The sequence below is a fragment of the Panthera pardus genome, unplaced genomic scaffold, assembly GCF_024362965.1.
Source record: "Panthera pardus isolate Hobbes unplaced genomic scaffold, ASM2436296v1 HiC_scaffold_9, whole genome shotgun sequence".
In the NCBI taxonomy this organism is placed as follows: domain Eukaryota; kingdom Metazoa; phylum Chordata; class Mammalia; order Carnivora; family Felidae; genus Panthera; species Panthera pardus.
The window spans coordinates 6574772-6594603 of NW_026527024.1; the positions used below are offsets into that span (position 1 = coordinate 6574772).

At 46.2% G+C, this 19832-nt stretch overlaps 1 protein-coding gene across 2 annotated transcripts in view; it reads left to right on the forward strand.

The window, feature by feature from the left end:
* UBE3C (ubiquitin protein ligase E3C) overlaps positions 1 to 19832 on the forward strand; it is a 118956-nt gene that overhangs the window by 548 nt on the left and 98576 nt on the right. The gene's annotated exons all lie outside the window — the stretch shown is intronic.

A 19832-nucleotide genomic window follows, 5' to 3' on the forward strand; every position in this document is an offset into this window, starting at 1 on the left:
CGGGCGGGGGGCCGCGGGGCCGGCCCGCTGCGCGGCCACCTGCTTCTGATGCGCTAAAGCGGGTCTGATGAGGAAAAGGGCTTTGTAGACGGGAATCGCCGGTGATCTGCGCTCCTTAGGTTCCAGACACTGCAAGGATGCTGAAGGCGGACAGCCCTTTGAATCCCGGTGGTGACAGAACTCGGGCAAAGGACATAATGTTTCTGTTTAAAATGAGCTCTCGCTACTCTCACCCTTGACTTCTGGTAGCGGTTGCTTTCAGAATCCACCACCTAAGGGGTGGTTTCTGTTGTAGGAAGTGGCCAGGATGTGTCTGTTAATGTCAACAACCTCTGAAATCCAGGCGCAACTCCTCGCCGGCCACGTGTTTGGATCCGAGGCTGTGTGGATTATTCGTCACCAGCTTTCTGGAAGGAGTGCGGGGACACTCTGGGACCGTTGGTCATACCATTATTCTTACAATTGTTTAGAGTGAGGGGGAGCGGGCTCCGGCTATCCTGCTGCCCTCTCTGATGACCGGCGGCTATTGGTTCAGCGGAACTGCCAACAGATAGATGCCAGCGCTGTTTCATTCCCTTGTTTCTCACCATTTCTCCTCTGTGCCGGTTCATGGGTCCCTTTTCTGCCTGCTTAGGTTTTAAAGGTTCAAAATAAAAATCTGGCCCCCGTGCTTGAAATGTTTGAAAAGTTTAAGTGAATCGAATTAGTTGATTATTTACTGAAGAATTTTTTAAACGTCTTTTACTTTATTTTTTATTTTATTTACTTATTTTAAAATAGTTTTTAATGTTTATTTGAGAGAGGGAGAGAGAGAGAGAGAGGGAGAGAGAGCGGGGGAGGGTCAGAGAGAGAGAACCCCAAGCAGCTGCGCTGTCAGCACAGACCCCAGCACGGGGCTTGATCTCCCCAACCATGAGATCATGACCTGAGCCGAAAGCAAGAGTGGGACGCTTGACAACGGGGCCACCCAGACGCCCCTAAAATGTCTTTTAAATGCTTTGCATATTGTTTTTGTTTGTTGAGTATATTCTGTATGTTACACTTAAATAAATAGCTGAGTTGTCACATAATCCTGAGTGCATACTCCAAGTAGGAACATCCCTTTAAAATTGTGCTCTGGGAGGGGCACCTCGGGGGCTCAGTCGGTTAAGCATCCGACTTCGGCTCAGGTCATGATCTCGTGGTTCGTGAGTTCGAGCCCCGTGTTGGGCTGTGTGCTGACAGCTCTGAGCCTGGAGCTGCTTCGGATTGTGTGTCTCCCTCCCTCTCCCTCCACCCCTGCCGCCCCCCCCCCCCCCCCCCCCCCCCACTGCTGGCTCTCTTTCTCTCTCTCAAAAATAAACTTTAAAAAAGATTTCAAAAACATGTAAATAAAATTGTGCTTTAGGGGTGTGTATGATGGCTTCCTAGGATGGAGGAAGGGGACCCAGTAGGAGTTGGTAGAGAAGTGTGCTGATGATTTTCAGGCTTTGAGTTGTGCATGACCGTGATTGGTTGAGGGTAGCTGGCTGCAGGACTAGGTGTTAGAGCTGGGTACTGTGTACGTGTGGCAGGGTGGGCAGGGGTGACCTTCCGTGGCTTGGGTATTCATGGAGATTACAGGTGAGATGGAGGAGGGTAGAAGAGGCCTCGGAGCACCTCCGGACCAGATCTGGCGTACAGGCGAGGTGGAGAGCACATGGCCGGTTGTACGTGCACAGCGAGCTGGTGGCAGGTCACCACCTCACAACCCATGTCACTTCTCCGCAGGGGCTCCTGATTTCTCTTACAGACAGGAGTGCCCCCGCATGCCCTGCCAGTGCCCCGACCCCGTCTTCTCAACTATGAGCACAGCTCCAGCCCGAGGAAAGCGCTCATCTAGCGGTCAGGGTCTCGGGGGAGGCTGCATATCCTGCTTTTTAGCTGTGCAGAACCGTTTTCTTTTTGATTGGGGTGCAGATTAGACATCCAATGTATGTGTCTTAGGTCATGTCCCTAGAAGAGCTTGAGGAGGTGACCTCGCTGCAGGTGAAACGGAGGCGGGAGAAGGAGAGGGCAGGGGAAAGGGTCTTCTTCCTTGGAGCCTGTCTCAGCCCCACGGGGAACTCAGGAGCTTGGCTGGCATCACGGGGCTGCCCCCTTCTTGCGTGAAGGGACCTGGAATTCTGTCACCCTCCCGTATCAGTTGGTCGTTGGCTGCAGGCCGCTCTTGGCGTGAGGGTGGGAGTGTGGCACTGCGGCCCCTCTGCTGAGGGCAGTCACCCTGAGGGTGGCCTTTAGGAGCCGGCGGTGGCTAACACATGGCGGCTGGGGGATGGGTGGGGAGTCAACAGCAGGTGCCGCTTGAAGGATGTCTGCGGTCCACTGCACCCTTGTGACCACCCCACCCCCATCGCATAACATTCCCAGCATTCCGTAGGCTCCCTCCTGCCCCCTTCCAGTCAGTATCCCTTCTCCCAAAGATAATTGCTGTTTGATCTCTGTTACTGTAGGTGAGTTTTGCCTGCTGAACTTGGTGTGAGTGGAGTCACATCCGGTTTGTTCCTGTTTTCCGGATTTGGCTTCTTTGGGTCCGCATTTCTCTGCGTTCCTCCACACTATAGTTGATGCATTCTGTACTTATGGGTGTGTGTAATGTCAGGTGTGCACTTACACTCGTGTGCTGGGTTCTGCACACACTTAGGCTTTGCTCTAGTGCACACACCTGCAGTGTGTGGAGGGGGCCGGTGGCCTTACTTCCTTGTCAACATTCATTATCGTTAGTCCTTTTAATTTTGGCAATTCTGGTGGCGATGTAGTTTCATTGTAGCTTTAATTTTGTTTCCTCGCAACTAATTCTGTTGAGCAGGTACAAATGCATATTTTCCTTAATTTTCTTTGGCTATGATACAATTCTTTCCCCTCATTTAAAAAGCAAAAGGTTATAATGGTCTTTCCTTCATGTATTAAATTATTCGTAACTGTTTCTCCTTTCTTGGGCTGGGTAGAAAACTGAATATGGCCACCTTTTAAATACATCTTTTTTTCCCCAAATTAAATGAGTATTTTAGTGGTTATTTGTAAAGGCTCTGTGTAGCATATGAAACATCATAAGGAAAAGTCCATGCCCTCCTTATAATCTTGTTGGAGAGACAAGACTTAGTTAGAAGTTAAATAACTATTGAGGGCGCCTGGGTGGTCAGTCGGTTGGATGTCCGACTTTGGCTCAGGTCATGATCTCGCGGTTCGTGGGTTCAAGCCCCGCATCGGGCTCCATGCTGACAGCTCAGAATCTGGAGCCTGCTTCCGATTCTGTCTCCTCCTCCCTGCCCCTCCCCCACTCGCACTCCTCTCTCTGTCTCTCTCCCTCTCTCTCTCAAAAATAAACAACAACAAAGAAGCTAAATAACTGTTGTTACTGTAACTATTGAAGTAATATTATTATTACATTCAAGAATTCTGTTGGGGCTGGTCCAGGAAGAGGGAGAGTTGGTTGGGGCTTAGTCTTGAAGGATGGATAGAATTAGGGCTGGTGGGTGGAAGGGGATACATGGAGTAAGTGTATACTGGATTCCACTGATTCTAAGTCACACAGTTTCCTGATTTTTAGTATTTCTGAAGTCAGGATACATCTTGGTGGCATGACCTAGTTAGCGCAGTATTTTTTCCCTTTCTTGGAGTGCATAAAAGAGTATTTTAGGAGCCATTTAATCACAAGTGTAGAAATCCATTGAAAATAGCTTAGTAGGGGGAAAAATGTATGGGAGGAATATGATGCTGTTTCAAAGAACGTAAGGACAGACGTAATCCAGATACCAAGTCATCAGGACCCAGGTGGTTACTCGGTTTTTCTCCCCGAGCTGTGCCGTCTCCTTCATTCTTGCCTCCCTGCCCACTGGCTTTCTCCCTTTTTCATGCACATGATCTCAGCAGTGTATGATTTCCTAGTTTGGGTGTCCAACTGGGGCGGTTGGATCTCAATTGCATTCCTCAGGAGAGGAGATCTGATTGGTCTGGGTCAGCTTTCCGCCTGATGAGCTGAGTCTGGGATGAGGTTGGGGTCTCTGGTCCACATAGAGCAGTATAGATGTGTGAGTTGTAGGGTGTGGATTCTCCAAGAGGGGAGTGGTTGTTAAATGGAATGTCTAGGTTCCTATGGACGTAGACGGAGATGTGGAACAGGCTGTTGATTGTACCTGTGTGAAATGAGGGAGAAATCTGGGCCAGACATGCAGATTTGGTAGTTACCGGCAGGTAGATGACTCAGAAAGAAGTCCCTAGGGAGGAGGCCTGGCGTTTGGGATGGGGTGTGGCCTGCGGGGTATGTTAACATCTAATAAGTGAGGAGAATACTTAGGAAAGAATCACACCTGGTGGAGGGCGGGGTGGGGGTGGTGGGGAGGAGGCGTGACCACAGTGCCAAGCGCTGCAGGGAGGCACTGCGGCAATACTAACAAGCCACCAGAAGACCTGGGTGGCTTCGTGGGGGACAATACTCCAGGGTGGTAGGGTCGGAAGTCAGATCGCAGCATGCAGGGAGTGACCGGGAGGTCAAAAAGTGGCGAGATCTTTTTTTTTTTTTTTAAGTTTTTAGTTATTTTGGGGGGGGGGGGTCACATGTGAGCAGGGGAGGGGCAGACAGAGGGAGACAGAATCCCAAGCAGCATCCGTGCCGTCAGGGTGGAGCCTGACGTGGGGCTCCATCTCACAAGCATGAGATCATGACCTGAGCTGAAATCAAGAGTCAGACGCTCAGCCGACTGAGCCACCCAGGCGCCCCTAAAGTGTTTAACTTTGTAAGAAACTGCCCAGTGTCCTGCCGAGTGGCCGCACCATTTTGCCTCCCCACCAACAAACAGTGAGCCGTCCTGTTGCCTCACATTCTGTCCAGCCTCGGTGGTTGCCAGTGATCGCATTGTAGTCATTCTGCTAGGAGGCAGTGATGTCCTCGTCATTTTCCTTTGCGGCTCCCTGATGACAAGGGGTGTGGATCACCTTTTCACGTGCTCATTTGCCATCTGTATACGTTCCCTTTTGCCCACTTTTCAGTTAGTTGTCTTCTTATTGTTGAGTCTCAAGAGTTCTTTGTATACATTTCTTACGTATTTGTGTATATTTTGCGAATATACAAGTTCTTTTTCAAATATGTCTTTTGCATATATTTTCCCCCAGTTTCTTCTGGCTTGTTTTTCTCATTCTCTTAACTGTCTTTTGCAGAGCAGAAGTTTGTGATTCTAATGAAGTCCAATTTTATCAATACTTTCTTTCATGGATTACGCTTCTGACGTCGTGTCTAAAAAGTTTGCCAAACACAAGGTCACGTGGCTTTTATAAAACGTTAGCTTCCAGTAGTTTTATACTTTTGTGTTTTACATTTGGGTCTATGATCCATTTTGGGGAAATTTTTGTGAAAGATAGAAGGCCAGTGTCTGGTTTTCTGCTTTTCTTTTTATTTGTTGTTTTGCATGGATGACCAGTTGCTGCAGCCTGTTTTGTTGAAAAGCTGCCCTTTCTTTGTTGATCTGTTTGGGGTTTGTTTTGTTGTGTTTGTTTTTGCCTACGTCACCCTGTCTTGATTTCTGTAGCATTATAGGAAGTCTTGAAGTTGGATAGTGCTGCTTTGTTCTTTTTCGTCAGCATTGTGTGGGGTATTCTGGGGTTTCATTGGGATCGCGCAATCTGTAGATCAGTTTGGGAAAACCTGACATTTTGACAATATTGAGTCTTCCTATCCAACATGGGGTAAGTACCTCCAGGGTTTAGTTCTTTGATTTCATTCATCAGACTTTGAGAGTTTTCCTTGTGTAAACCTTATATATGTTTTGTTAGATTTAGATCTAAGTGATTCATTTTTCTGGACCTAATATAATGGCACTGTTTTTAATTTCAAATTCCAGCCGTTCATTGCTGGTATAAAGGAAAGCAATTGAGTTTTGATTTGTATTAACCCTTAGCTCAGCTCCCAGCAGCCAGTTTCATAGTCTCTGTTTCCAGACATTTGACTTTTTTTTCTTTAATTTTTTTTAACGTTTTTATTTATTTTTGAGACAGAGAGAGACAGAGCACGAGCAGGGGTGGGACAGAGAGAGAGGGACACACAGAATCCAAAGCGGGCTCCAGGCTCTGAGCTGTCAGCACAGAGCCCGACGCGGGGCTCGAACTCACAGACCACGAGATCATGACCTGAGCCGAAGTCGGAGGATTAGCCAACTGAGCCACCCAGGCGCCCCCCATTTGCCTTTTTTTTTTTTTTTCTTTTTTTTTTTTTTTTTAGGAGTCTGCGTTCCACATATAAGTGGGCTCATACAGTATTTGGCTTATTTCACTGAGCACAGTGTTCTCAGGGTCCACCCATGTTGTCACAGATGGCAGGATCTTCATCTTTCTCGTGGCCAAATAACATCCTGTCGCGTATCCAGTGGCCACATTTTTGTCCATCACCTGTTGATGTACGTTTTGGTCGTTTCCATTTCTCGGTTGCTGGGGAGAAACGCTGCAGTGAATATGAGGGTGCGGATAGCTCTTTGAGATCCTGTTTTTATTTCCTTTGGCTGTTACCCAGAAGTAGGACTGCTGGATCATGAGGTCGTTCTGTTTTTAAAACACTTTTTTAACGTTTATTTATTATTGAGAGACAGAGCATGAGCAGGGGAGGGGCAGAGAGAGGGAGACACAGAATCCAAAGCAGGCTCCAGGCTCCGAGCTGTCGGCGCAGAGCCCGACGCGGGGCTCCAGCCCACGAACCGCGAGATCATGATCTGAGCCGGAGGCAGATGCTCAACTGGCTGAGCCACCCAGGCGCCCCAGGTTGTTCTGTTTTTAATTTTTTGAGGAACCTCCAAACTGTTTTCCATAGCGGAAGTGATGTTTTTGGTTTTGTTTTTGATCAGTTTGTTGGAATTTTCTACATGGATGATCCTGTCATCTGTGATCAAATAGTTTTCTTTTTCTCTTCCTGATTTGTCTACCTGTTATTTCCGTTTCTTTTCTCACTGCATTCTGCATTAGCTCCGACTTTCAGGAATGGTAAATCAGTGGTGTGGAGGGGAATGCCCTAGCCTTGTTCCTGATCTTACTGGGAAAGTTGCTAGTTTGTCGCCATTAAGTTTGATGTTAACTGCAGATACTTTGTGGATGTTTTTTATCAAGGTGAGGAAGTTCCCTTCTATTTCTCGTTTACTGCGTTCTTATCATGAATGGGTGTTGGGGTTTGTCAAATGCTTTTCTGCATCTACTGATGTGGTCATGTGATTTTTCTTTAGTCCGTCGGTGTGGCGGATTACCCTCAATGATTTCTGAATGCTGAACCAGCCTTGCCAGCCTGGGATCACCACCACCGGCTGTCTTCTGTATTTATTTTTATACCTTGTTGGATTGTGTTTGACAGTACTTTGTTGGGGAGTTTTGCATCTATATTCGTAAGAGATAGTGATCTTTGATATTGTGATTTTTTTTCTGGGTTTGGCGTTAGGGTAATGCTGGGCTCATAGAAGGAGTTATTATACTCTAGGGCCTACCAAAGCCAGCTACTGCAAGTTTAATTTTCCTCTTTGATAGGTGTAGACAATTTTTTCTTCTTCTTAAGTTTATTTATTTTGAGAGAGACAGTGCAAGCGGGGAAGGAGCAGCGAGAGGGGGACAGAGGATCGGAAGTGGGCGCGGGGCTCGAACTCAGAAACTGTGAGATCGTGACCTGAGCCGAAGTCAACCATTCAACCGACTGAGCCACCCAGGCGCCTGGGTTTGGACTGCGCTTAAGATTGTAGAACTCTGATTGGCTGGCTCTGTAAAACTGCCCTCTATTCTGCAATTGAAGATCTTATGTAAAATCTTTTAACTTAAAAAAAAATCCCATGCTATTTTGTTTTAAAAAGCTGGCACTGGGTATATGTGTTGTCATGCCTACTCTGTGTACGTTGCAGTAGAAACTAAAACTTTCTTACAGATCTGGCAGTGAGTGAAGTAAAAATGCGTTCTAAGGTCAGATTTAAAAGTGTTAATTTTCTGTCAGGCTGGGATCACGCTGCCGTTTTACCCGCCAGTGCCGCGTCTCTTCTCTTGTGTGTAATTAACTGGTGGCCTTCACACGCAAGACCAAAAACCTGTAGTTCCCCGTAGCAGAGGTCGGGAATTCACGATCTGGTTCTTAGGGAAATCAAGCAGAAGAGAAGGGCTGAGACTGTTTGTCTAATTCTCTTTGTACTACTTGCACTCAGGGCCTCGGCTGAGGCAAGCAGGGCCCCTCAAGTACCACTGGAGGGTTCAAGGTGGCCTTACTGTCAAGCTCACACTGTGGCTGGCCCTGCACTGGCACCGCCCTGAGCGCGAGCACCTCCTGAAATTTTGTTCCCCAGGTATGAGCTTGCCTCGCTAGTCCCTGCCTGCCTTTGCACACTTAGGCCGATTTTCGTGGGTTATGCCGTTAATTGCCAACTAGGTCTCTTAACGAAAGTAATGCGCGTTACAGGAAGCCTCGTAGGACTGCAGAAGAGCCTCAAAAGAGTTTATTGCAAAAGCAGTCTGGAGTTTTCTTCGAATGTAACTTTCCCTATATTCTTAGAACTTTCATAGAATGCAGACAGCTGGGAGCTTGGAAGTTAGGCAGCCTATTATTTTATACCACCGTCAGGGTATCTGCCTTCCACACGTTCCTGTTCTGCCACGGCCTCTGCGTGCCCGCACCGGTTGTCATCATAAAGGCAGGAGCAGGAACTTCTGTCGGCGTGTGTCCATACGGTCCAGCACCTCCCGTGGTAACCGGGTTAAAGATGGAAATGCCCGCTGGCGGTGTGGGTGCCTTGTAAGTTGTCTCAACCTGCCGGCTGGGGGCGGGGGGGCAGGGGGCAGTTGAACATCAGAGGCCTTAACAAGGTACATCCCTTCTCATCCAGTTATTGTGCTTTAAGACCTTTATCCTAAGGAACTAATCTGACAGGTGCAGAGGAAAGACGCAGGGGAAGAGATGATTGCGGCGACACCCATAATATTGAACAATTTGAAGCAACATAAATGTCTAGCAGGAAATTTGTGAAGCAAATGGTAATACAACAGTGTAACGGAATACTAGACAGCCGTTTAAAGTGCACATGATGTGTGCTTATTAATATTTATATTTTAATGTCTTATATTTATTAAAAGGATTCATTGTTAATGGAAATAAGCAGATTACAAAACAGGACTTCAGTGTGCATTTAAATTACATTAATTTAAATGTCACAATACCTGCTTTACCACTTTCTTAATTTCCAGTGAAAGAAGGACGTGGTACTTACAGTTCCTGTAGAATGGTGGCTTGGAGCAGTACGTTCTTGCTGTCCACTCAGTTTTGTGGGACGGGGATCTGAGAGCAGTTGGTGGGTGGTTCTGGCTCAGGATCTCTGTGAGGCTGCGGTGCCTAAAGCCTTGCCTGGGGGGCTGGCTTGTCCACGCGCTGGGGGAGCCACTCCTGGGCTGGCTTGTCCACGTGCACGGAAGTTAGTGCTGGGTCTTGGTGGGAGGTGTCAGTTCCCTGCTACGTGCACATCTCCTTAGAACTCCTTGACTGTCCTCCTGACATGGCGTGTGACCTGGGAGTGCGGGGAGAGAGCGGCATGCCTGTACGAGGCAGTCCTGAAAGTCACATACATTTTTGTCGGATTCTGTTTGTGTATCCGGTCCACACTCAAGGTCGGGGGTGGGGGTGGGGGTCACGCTCCACCTCTTAAAGGGAAGCAACCTCAAAGACCTTGTGGAAATATGCTGAAGCCACCGCAGAAGGGGTATCGGTTTCAGCTAAGTTGTAAATGCTAATAACACGTGACTTACATGTGCTATTTTTCTGTCTTAACAGCCTATTAGGATTTAAATATTATGGCTTTCCTTCTCTCCTACTATATTGAGTCAGTAGTTACTGGCTATGTAACTATTATGCAAATATGAAGCAGTTAAAAAGCAAAGATTATCAGCCAAATAAATTTTCAGTAGATGTTTTGGTGAAACTTAGTTGACTCAGAGACAGTTTTGTAGCTCTGCGCCTTAGAAACGTAAGCAGGTGTCATTTATTTGCAGCCGTGGGAATTTACTTATTTAGATCATTTACCTCTTTGATCCAGCCACCCTTGGAGAAGGGGGGGCACACAGTTGGGCCAGGGGGAGTAGATAATTTTGGACTGAGTGTCTGTGGGTTGTCACCATGACAACCGTAGGGCAGGAGGCAGTCACATGAGGGTATAGGAGAGAGGTGAGTGAAGTAGGGGAGTATCACAGTAAATTTTGGGCCATCTGGGAGCTCTTTTGGATGGTGGTATACCAGAATGGAGGGACGGAGCTTGTTTTCCTTTTCGTGCTGTGTGTATCCTGTTTCCAGAACCCCAAGCAAATGGCATAAGGTTGGTGCCCTAGGCTTTCGTATGCTGGACTGGGATCCTTGCTACTATGTATATATGGACCTCGTTGCCATCGGGGAGGAGGGACAGCACGGACAGAAGTGGCCAGCCGCGGAGAAGTGCTAATCACCTACAGATTGCTCAACGTGGCTGGAGTCAGTGTTGGAGAGAAGGCCGGTGAGAGGCGGTCAGGGCCCAGATCATAAAGGTTCTGTGGGTCACACTCAGGCATATCCAGGCACGTGGGTGAGCCAGTGAGGGATTTTAAGCAGTAAAGTGACTGTGGGCAAACGGGTTTTGGAGAGATGAGTGTGGGGCAGTGCGGGTGGTGGGAGGCCAGGTGGGAGAGGGAGGCAGCCGCAGTTGTGCAGACGAGTAATGCGGGCCTGACGCACCGTGGTGGGCGCCTGAGTGGAGGGGCCTTCGAGAGCTGTGGACGAGGTAGAATCGGTGAGCTCTGCAACGAGAGGGGGCACTTCAGGCGTTCGTCTGGGATTACGGGAGTGGAGAGTGAGGCCGCGAACCAAGACGTTAAATTCCTGGGGAGTTGTTCGGTTTGAGTGGTGGAGGGTGTTCAGGAAGCGCCCGTCTGGAGCTTCGGGTAGAGACCCCGATTCCCTCAGTCCTTCAGCAGGTGGTGGAAATTGTGCGATGCACGGAGTCGTCAGGAGAAAGGGTTCGCTCAGAAGGCTCCGAACAGAACTCCCACGGCTGCCAGCATTTACACAAGAGGCAGAGAAAGGGGCGTGCAGAGGCGATCGCGCGTCAGGACCTAGTGAGCGGAAGGCTAGCGTGATGTCCGTGTGTGGGTGGCCGCACTCGCCCCCAGACAGTGGCTTTAATGAGGGAATGCGCGGAGGCAGAGTGGGAAAAAGCAGGGACTGGTGGGGGACCGCGGACCTGTGGAATGAGGCTTTATTTTGAGGCTTTTGTGTTTTGCTGTAGCCATTCCTCTCTGCCTTGTGTTCAGACTCGATGTTATCCCAAAGCAGAGAGTCAAGTCGTTCCATCTCTTTTCTAAAATTAAAATTTTGTTTTATGTTTAAAAATTACCGTACATGGGGGCGCCTGGGTGGCTCCGTCGGTTAGGCGTCTGACGCTTGATTTCGGCTCAGGTCATGAGCTCACTGTTCGCGGGATCAAGCACCGTGTCGGGCTTGAGCTGACAGTGTGGAGTGTGCTTGGGATTCTCTCTCTCTTCTCTCTCTCTGCCCTTCCCCCACTCGTTCCCCCTCTGTCTCCCCCCAAAAAAAAAACTTAAAACAATTTGAAAATTAAAAAAATACATGCTCATTGTGTGGACTTGGAAGTATTTATGTTTATTCTTAAAAAAATTTTTTTTAATGTATATTTTTGAGAGAGCGAGAGAGAGACCTAACGCAAGCAGGGGAGGGGCAGAGAGACAGGGAGGCACAGAATCCGAAGCAGGCTCCAGGCTCCAGGCTCCGACTGAGCCACCCAGGCGCCCCCGTTTATCCTTTCTTTTTGGACATTTAGGTTGTTTGTTTTTATCGTGAACATCTTTAGAGCCAACAATGTAATTATTTTTTAGGATAAATTAAAGAAGTTGAATTGCTTGGTCCAAGTATGCACATTGGAAAGGCTTTTGATACACTTTGTTCTCTGGAAAACAGTTTCTATTCCCTGGTTGCTTGGGTTCAGTGCTGCCTTTGCTTCTTTGGCCCGCGGTCAGCCTCTCAGGCATTTTCTCTCCAGGGTGTTTCCGTTTCCCTCTTCCCTCGTTACAGGTAGGCAGGCCACCGTCCTCGGTATTTGTCCTCTGGCAGGGTGCTTTGCCCCTGTGCTCTCGCTTCTTGACTTTTTAATTTAACTGTGTTAGCATTCCTTGGAAGTTCTTCCAGGGAAGAAGTCAGAGCCAGAGAGTCCAGAACTTTGGCAAAACCTGCAGGGCTCAGGCGTCGGCCCGCCGGCCTGTGGCCCAGGACGCGCGGCTGGGGCTTGTGTGGCTTGCACACACCGTGTCTGCCATGTCGCTGCGCTGCAGTTTCCCGTGGAAGGGCCAGGAGCACGTCCCCCAGGCCCCGGGAAGGTGGCTCCAGTAAAACCCTCCTTCCTTTTGAGTTAATTTTCCATTTAATGAAGCTTTAATGCTCTAATGTTTTTAAGGGGCATCAGTAAACCCTGGCGTGTGGGCGAGCAGCACAATTCATGCCACATCCTTACTGCAAAACATGAAGTTGTGTGGGGCGCCTGGGTGGCTCAGTCGGTTGAGCGTCAGGCTTCGGCTCAGGTCGTGATCTCGCGGTCTGTGAGTTCGAGCCCCGCGTCGGGCTCTGTGCCGGCAGCTCGGAGCCTGGAACCTGCTTCGCATTCTGTGTCTCCCTCTCTCTCTGCCCCTCCCCCGCTCATGCTCAGTTTCTGTCTCAGAAATAAATAAACATTAAAAAAAATTTAAACAAAACATGAAGTTGTGAAAAGCGTGATGGGAACCTGAAAAAATGTTATCTCCGTGACCAACTGCAGTTTCATTGCTTATCTTTTCTGGGCTTCTCTTTTTCACATCTTGTAATACCAAAGTCATAATTCTTGTTAATCAGAAAGTCAGACTGAATTACTTTTAATATTACCTTGCTCTAATAATGTTTCCATTTCCAGTCAGGGGCCTTTAAAGCAATGTTAAATTTTTTTTTAATTGAAAAAAATTATAAAAACAATGAGATCCATCTAAAGACAGATCCATCCATCTAAAGACTCCTGATTTCCCCACTGTTACCAGTTTCCTCAGTGTCTGTTTGGAACTAGTGTAAACATAAATAAACATATCCCCCATCACCTTTTCAGTGATAAGGAGAGAACGTACTACAGTTCTCCTGAGTGCCGTATCTTTTTTTTTAATTAATTTATTTTTTATTAAAAAAAATTTTTTTTAATGTTTATTTATTTTTGAGAGAGAGAGTGAGACGGGGGAGGGCCAGAGAGAGGGAGACACAGAATCGGAAGCAGGCTCCAGGCTCCGAGCTGTCAGCACAGAACCCGACGCGGGGCTCGAACCACGAACCGTGAGAACATGACCTGAGCCCAAGTCGGACGCCCAACCGACTGAGCCCCCCAGATGCCCCTCCTGAGTGCTGTGTCATAATGAGTCCACACCAGCACCTGTAGGTCTCTGGCGTTGTGTTTCCTAGGTGCATCACGTTCCACTACCTGCTTTGTATCCTGTAAGTCTTTCCAAGTTTATCGTAATGGGATTTAAACTGTTGCATTTTGCTTTGGATACTTTAAAGTGGGCTCTTTTCTGATTATAAAATAATGTTTATTACAGAAAATTTTAAATTACTGCCATAAGTAAAGAAAAATTACTTCTTTGGAACCCTCCCCTCTGTTTAGAAATAATGCGCTATTAATATGTGAGTAAATGTTCTTCCAGTCTTTTTCTATATACTTTTTGAATTAGGAATCATTTTGCACATTTTGTTTTATAAATATGATATTTAGCACTGATTGTATTTGATGCACCTTTAAATACTTTTTGCTTGCACCTGAAGTTAGTTTCTCTTACATTTTCATAGAGGTTCTTAGGAAAAACCTGCAAATTGTAGGTTGTGCATTATTCACAAATAATACTTTTGCTAACATTTAACATTTTAATTAACTCAAAAGGAAGTGTTTTACTTGACGATTTTTTGAGTTGTGTAAAACTGCTCTTCTGTTACTGCATGAGAGTGGGAAAATACCAACTTAAAACAGGTGTGAAACTGATTATTCTGTTTACACTGTTAAATGCAGTAAATTGCTAACGGAAAATAACCCAAATAGTGAAACAGAGGAAGCTTCATAATTGCTTTAAAAATCAAGATATTAATAAGCATGCTGAAGTTCTTTTTATAAATGGTTAGCGGTCTGTCTGAGCATTTGGTTTATGGAAATTACATTATATAAATGTACTTTGACTTGCACTCAGATTTTCGACCATAAATTTTTAAATTCGGATAGTTAATGAAATCTGATTTAAACTATATATGACTGATTTTTTTAACTTCATTTTGTTACCACTAAATGTATTTGCCAAAAACAAAAAACGTTTTTTGTCCTATTGAAAAACATCTTTGTTAATGGCATTTTTGAAGTTTGGCCACATTCAGTTTTCAGAGGAGACAAGACAATGTGTCTAAAGCTCAAGGCTCAAATAGGGAAGTTTGCTTCGTTCACTCTCGTTTACATGTTGGGGAAGAGGTGCAGTGTCACAGCTGTGGAGGGAAGATGAGGGTCGAAAGGACCGTGGGCGCCGACTCGTCATGCCAGAAACACTTGATGAGTGTGTTTTGTGAACTGGTATAGAACTGCTCCTGGGAATTCCCCGCTTCTTCTAGGCCTGTAGGATTTAAGATCCAGTATGCGTGTAATAAATCGGAGCGGTCACGGTCTGAGGGTTCTTTTTGGTGGTGCTTCCTTGTTCTTTTCCTCCCGGCTACTTCGCGTGGACTTGTTTACGTGGAGCTGGTTTTGAAAATTTATGTCGTCTTGTGGCTTCACTGGTTTGTTACAAAGGTGAGAACGTATTCCATGGGCATGGGTAATAACTCAAGCAGTAGAAAATAACGACGCAGAGGAAGGCGGTCCGAGTCCCCCCCACCTCACCTCTCACCCACCCCTCACTGCCTCCGTCACCGGTCCTGACAGTCAGACTGTTCTCTGCGTGTGGAATCGTCCGGGGGCGTGCTCCTCTCTCGTTTAAACACCTGCTAGAGCATGGGAAACAGGCTGCAGCACTCCTCTTACCGCCTGATAACCCATCTTGGAGATCGTTCCAGAAGAGCGCAGGCGGATTGAGCGCATTCTTTTCCAGAGCCGGATGATCCTGTGTGCAGTGAATGTTGCACAACTTATCTGTCTTATATTTTAATGGCCGTTTGTGGTCAGTTTTTCACTAAGCAACATTGCAGTGCATATCCTTGTAAATGTGCCTTTAATTCGTATAGGTCACGTTTCTAGAAGTGCTAGCTCAAAGGCTGTGCACATTTGGGGTTTTAGTAGATGCACCTCGATTGCTGAGGTGGGTTATCAGCGAATGAAAGTGCCTGCTGTCTAACTCACAGCAGCTCCCTGAGTCTGTTTGCCAAACAGATAGGGAAAAATCCTCTTTCGTTGGCTTTGTATTGCATATTTCTAAAATGAGTAGAAATGAAGTTCTTAGGTTTAGAAGATTTTTATTTCTCTCTGCACTGTTTATATACCTTTTGCTGATTTTACAAATAATTGGCTTTGCGTTATTATAGATAGTTGTTCCTATTTTGTTATTTTATTAACCTGTGTTATATTTTTCCGTGTAGAAAGTTCTAATTTTTATGTACTCAAATTTATTAAATAAATGACAAACCATAACGAGACTTAGTGTTGATGTGATACATCTTTCTTAGAGAAAGTCTTCTTTCATATGGAGATTTTTTAGTGCTCATATTACCTTCACATTTTTATAGCTAGCCCTTTATATATATATATATATATATATATATATATATATATATATATATATATGTAAATCTTATATCCGTTAGGGATCTGTTTTTTTTTTTTTTAAGTTTATTAATTTATTTTGAGAGAGTGGGGGAGAGAGCGAGAATCCCAAGCAGGCATGTGGGGCTTGAACTCACAAACCATGAGATCATGACCTGAGTCAAAACTGAGGGCGCTTAACCAGCTGAACCACCCAGGAGCCCTAGGGATCTATTTTGACGTATAGACTAAAGCTACATTGTTATTTATTTAGGTCACCCAGTTTTTCCAGTAATAGTTATTAAATAATACACGTTCTATATAGATTTGAAATGCTACCTTCGTCACCTGCTGATCTTTCTTTCCATTTGAGTCTCCCTGGAGACTCTGAATTTGACCTGCCTGATCATGGTTTAGCCTCATTAGTGTAGGTCACTGTTTGTCCCAAAGTATGGTGTGTGATGATTTAGGTGGCACATGAAGGCACATTGTAAAAACTGAGCAGTGTTAATTTCAGTATAACTAGGGTGTCAGATCCGTGATTTCTCTGAAATGCTTGCTCATGATGAGGTCAGAGTAGGGGTTGTCAGCCAGGTGTCAGTGTTTGGTGGCTGCAGTTTGGGAATATGGGCATACAGAGTATGGACTACATACACGGCCCGTGTGGCTAGTGTGCGTTTCTGTCCACTGAGCCTCCCTATGCATTGTCGTGGGGTTTATTTTTCTAGCAACCTGATGAATTTCACTTTCAGAAATTGATAGTTCTTTTGCTAGTGTGAGCTACACACAGGTATTGGTAATAGCAAATTGGGATTATGTCTGTGCCTGTATTTTTTCCCACCCGACTGCTGTGCCTGACGTGGATTGGGTTTTATAACAACAGAAAAATATGTCATTTTTGAAGTCTGAAGGTCAAGATTGTCTTGTAAATTAAGGCACTAAGGATAATTATGATTGTCATCATATGTCTTCATTTATAATAAGGACCACATTTGTGAGCCGCTGGAACTAGCTTTTTAGTCTCGTAAGCTTACAGCCTGCATAGGAGGAAGCACAGATCAAACAAATGGTAAGATTTTTGAGACGTGGTTTCTCATGCGCTGGCTGAGAGAGTGAACCTATCCCATTATGAGCCCGGTCTCCATGTAAAAGCACCGTGCTCAAGCTTTATTTTGAAACCATAAGGCATACCACCCCTAAACCGTTAAACTTTGGGGGAACAAACAGGAAAGATTTCTGAACAGCCTGAAAGTAAGTGCAGAATGGGACGGTGAATTAAATTAATGAAAAGTTGAGAACGCTTCATCTGGGGTATTGTATTTAATTACAAAGGCTAAGCTGCTAATTGGCCAAAGGTATGATGAAAAGTGACTTTAGTAACAAAGCAAATAACCTCATTGTCCAGTGAGTTAGTTCGCGGATCACTTAGAGACAAGTATGGCCAGTTTTCAGTCTCCAGGGAAGACAGAGCTGGTCTGTACACACTGAGGCGCTCACCGATGGCTTTGAGATGAACATGAGCTGAATAAATAAACAAGTCTAACTTCTGTCTAGCTCCTCTTTTAATCTTCTTAACCTTTTAAAACCCATTGATGACTTTGTGACAGACAGTAACATAGACGTAATGTGTGGTGTTGTGGAAAAGCAGAGCTGGGCCAGACGCCGTGGTGGTCCAGTAGGGGGTTTGGTCCAGCGAGGTCCCGCAGCAGAAGCTAGAGCCTCTCCTGGCCGAAGGGTGGTCTTGTCCCTTGCCCGTGTTTGAGAGGAGTACCTAACAGAGCGTCCGTTCGTCACTCCTGCGTAGGGGATTTAGTCCTCTAGCTTTGTGAAGATGGGGGCAGTCGTGACCAACACCCTCTTCTCTCCATCCTGAGAGCAGAAAGGTCTCCTCTTGTCCGTCACTTCAAGAGGAGCGTCAGATCTTTGTGATGTAATAAACCTTTTACCTTGAGCCATGGGAAGTACATCTTGACTGTGGGGGAAAGAATTGGGAACAACTTGAAGAAAGTACTTTGAATACCACGCGTACGGAGTTGAGTGAAGGTGTCCCTGAGCAGGGTGAGTGGGTGGGCACAAGCCCCATCCCTTTTCTAAAATCACCCCGAGACTAGTACCAAATAAAAGGGCGCATTCAGAAGGTCGGGCCCTGGACGCTTTCTTGAAACTGAAGTTTGTTGAACCATAGCCACACCTGGTGTTCTGGTTAGGAATTCATTTCCAGAATCCAATTCTGTCAGAGAAGGGGAATAAATAACATTTGCCTGATCTAATGATGGACGTGTGAGTTTGTATTCTCTGTGGTGTTCAATATCAAAATTAAAAAATAAAATTATAGACTTATCTTCCTCTGAAGCTTTACATAGCACCTCATACTCCTTTATTGGGATGGTAAACTGTTCTTTTGCTTTGAGGAACTTAGTTTCTTTTTTTTAATTTTTATCTTTTATTTATTAAAAAAATTTTTTTGATGTTTATTTATTTTTGAGAGAGAGAAAGAGAGACAGAGTACAAGCAGGGGAGGGGCAGAGAGACAGGGAGACCCAGAATCCGAAGCAGTTCCAGGCTCCGAGCTGTCAGCGCAGAGCCCGATGTGGGGCTCGAACCCACGAACCGTGAGATCATGATCTGAGCCAAAGTCGGATGCTCAACCGACTGAGCCACCCGGGCACCCCAGGAACTTAGTTTCTGATAATTGTGATCCAGTGTTTCCTTTTTAATTTAGCTGATTTGAAATGTAGCAATGCAGTTTTGTTTTCATGGTGTTGAGTTTTAGGAGGAACTGGAGCTCAAGGCAGCAGTACCGTAGGGCTCGTGGTGGCCTCGTGCCTTCGCGCTGGTGGGCCCGGTCACCTGGGTGGCGTCTGCGGGGTTCTCCACGTTTGCTGTCTGTCCCGTAGTAGTTGATAAAGTGCTTGAGGAGGTACTTTGAGATCAGGCAAATCCTGTTTTTTTCCTCAAACTCTGCCCACTAACTTTAGCATGTCTCCGTAGCTCTTGTCTGCAGTGTTTATTACTGTGGTGTTTGGTGATGCCTTTCCTCTCTCCTCCTTTTATTAACTGCATTCTGTGAGAAGAGATTTTTCTTCTCTCTTGTTTATATATTTATTTGATTATGTAAGTATGGAGGCATAGCTGGTGTATTTTACCGTATGCAGTAACGTCTAATGCCATCATCATTGCATAACCTCTCTCTAATTGTAAGAGAATATTGGAAAAGCTCGGATTGAGGAGGAGAGTCCAAGATACAAAAGGGAAAGGTGGAGGAACTGCTATGGATCGGTAAAGGAGTAGGAAAAAAAAGGGAATTAACTTCAGTGTAGGACCCTGGATGGGACCCTAGAACGGGCAGAGATCTTCAGTGTAAAAATTGGTAAATGTCTAATGAAATTTGTGGTTCAGTTAGTGATATTGGCCCCATGTTAATTTCCTGTTCTTGCTAATTGCAGTCTGGTTATGAAGGGGGACTAGGGTAAGAGACCGAGGGGATTAGGGAACTCACTATATCATTTCTGCAACTCTGTCTAAAATGAGTTCAAAGTTCAGAGTTTTAAAGGTTAAAGAATAATACTAAGTGAATAACGATGTGGATGGCATAGCTGTGCTAAAGCGTGTGACAGTGGCAGAGGAGTGTCCCTGAGACGCTGGTGTAGGTGGTGGTCTTGCTGGAGGGGGAGGGGCCTCCGTGCCGGGAGTCACCTTTCTTCACTCTTCCCTCTGTCCAGGTGCGTCCAGACGTGATCCTCCCTGTGCCGTCCTCCACCTTCCAGCCTCTGTGCCTGGGTACTGCGGACGATGTGGCATGTGTGGCTGTGACTCCCCACCTTTGCCGCTTCCGCCGCCCACCCCCACCCCCGCTTTCTGCCGTAACTGACCGTGGACTCATGGTGGTGTGGGTTACTCTGTGGGCTCAGTCAGGGTTTGCTGTGGGGACGTGTTCAGACACTTGTCTCTACGGGCGGGCTTAGCGTGTCCAGAAGGGCAGCTTGGCGGTCAGAGGAGCTGGCCCGTCCACCTGAACAGTCATAACTTTCCAGATGGAGTTGGGCTCACCAACAT